Source organism: Cricetulus griseus (assembly GCF_003668045.3).
Source record: "Cricetulus griseus strain 17A/GY chromosome 1 unlocalized genomic scaffold, alternate assembly CriGri-PICRH-1.0 chr1_1, whole genome shotgun sequence".
Taxonomy (NCBI): Eukaryota; Metazoa; Chordata; class Mammalia; order Rodentia; family Cricetidae; genus Cricetulus; species Cricetulus griseus.
The window spans coordinates 113574226-113576113 of record NW_023276807.1 but is presented as its reverse complement, the minus strand read 5'-3'; the positions used below and the strand labels follow the sequence as shown (position 1 = coordinate 113576113).

The following is a 1888-nucleotide window of genomic DNA, read 5'->3' as shown; positions in this document are numbered from 1 at the left end:
TAAATTTTAAAAGTAAAACAGTACTTAAAATATATAGACACATAAAACATGTCCATTCATATAAATCTCTTAAGTTATTAAAAATAGAGCCTATTTTTCCATATTTTTGCCAAAAGATCAATTACCATTTTTATGGTTATGCTCACTTAATAGCCATGAAATTTATTAAATGTGTTTCCAATGCAGTTTTTTTTTAACACAATTCAAATAGCTTGAGAAGAAGTAAGCAGAGGGTGCATCGAGGGAGAGAGTGTTCCCATATGACAATCTCCAGGGTTGGTTGGATAAGCTGGTTTGATTTAGGTGGAAAACCTTCTTGGGCTCTTTCCCATCTTGCAAGATGTAGAGTGAAAAAGCCGAGAAGCCTGACACAACAGAGAAAAAACCAGCAGCCAAGAAGGCTGGTGGTGATGCCGCTAGTGCAGCCAAAAAGGGTGACCCTAAGGTTTAAAAGCACAAGAAGGGGAAGCCCCATTGCAGCCGGAACCCAGTCCTGGTTAGAGAAATTGGCAGGTACTCCCGATCTGCTATGTATTCCAGAAAGGCCCTGTACAAAAGAAAATACTCACCTGCAAAAACCAAGGTTGAAAAGAAGAAGAAAAAGGAGAAAGTCCTTGCTACTGTCACTAAACTGGTTGGTGGTTACAAGAGTGGTGGTACCGGGTAGTTAAGCTTCCAAAAATGCCTAGGTATTATCCTACTGAAGATATTCCTCGGAAGCTGCTGAGCTATGGCAAGAAGCCCTTCAGTCTGCATGTGAGGAAGCTACATGCCAGCATCACTACGGGGACTGTCCCGATTATCCTCATGGGACGCCACAGGGACAAGAGGGTGATTTTCCTGAAGCAGCTGGGCAGCAGCTTACTACTTGTGACAGGACCTCTTGTCCTCAACAGAGTTCCTCTTCGAAGAACACACCAGAAATTTGTCATTGCCACCTCTACAAAAGTTGATTTCAGCAAGGTTAAAATCCCCAAACCCCTAACTGATGCTTACTTTAAGAAGAAGCAACTGCTCAAGCCCAGGCACCAGGAGGGCGAGATCTTTGACACAGAGAAGTAGAAATGTGAGATTACAGAGCAGTGCAAGGCCAATCAGAAAACTGTGGACTCGCAGCTTTTGCCAAAAATGAAAGCTGTTCCTCAGCTCCAGGGCTACCTGAGATCTCAGTTCTCTCTGACAAACGTGATGTATCCTCACAAACTGGTTTTTTAAATTGCTATCGACCTAATTAAGCAGCTTCATATGAAAAAAACAAAAAACAAAAACAAACAAAAAAACCTTCTCGGAGCTCATTTCTGGACCTACCATCTTCTGACATGGGTTTCTTCTCCCTGAGTAGTGTCATCTCCATTTCCAGGACAGGGAAAATGTGTCTAATAAGAAGCTTGACACTGAGTCTTGTTGGTCTTGCCTGGGGCTACCAAATACGCATGACCAACAGAGAATCAGGCAGCAGTCAGAGATGGACCCTAGAACATGCTCTCCATTAGGCCCCAGGGCCAGAGTGTGGGTGCCATGAATGTTGTGGGTGTCAAGGAGGGGAAAGGGAACTACTATGACTTGATTTGAAAGTATACCATAAAAGGTGGTCATCATTTGAAAACTAGAATCAGGTACCCCAGCACTTGGGAAATGAAAGGAGGAAGCTCAGGAGTTTGAGGTCAGCCTCAGCTATATAGGGAGTTGGAGGCTGGTGTGTAGAACTATGTGAAACCCTGTCTCAACAACAACAACAACAAAAAGGAATGAAGAAAAGCAAACAAAAAGGACACCAAAATACATACCAGATCACATCTTTGTGTTATTTTATTTGTTTGAGACTGCCTGACTATGTGTTTCATGCTGACCTCAAAGTCATAATCCTCCTGCCTCAGTGTTTCAAATA

At 42.7% G+C, this 1888-nt stretch overlaps 1 pseudogene; it reads left to right on the top strand.

Moving 5' to 3' along the window:
• The first annotated feature begins 340 nt into the window (after positions 1 to 340).
• LOC100758615 lies at positions 341 to 1246 on the top strand (annotated as a pseudogene).
• Positions 1247 to 1888: the final 642 nt, after the last annotated feature.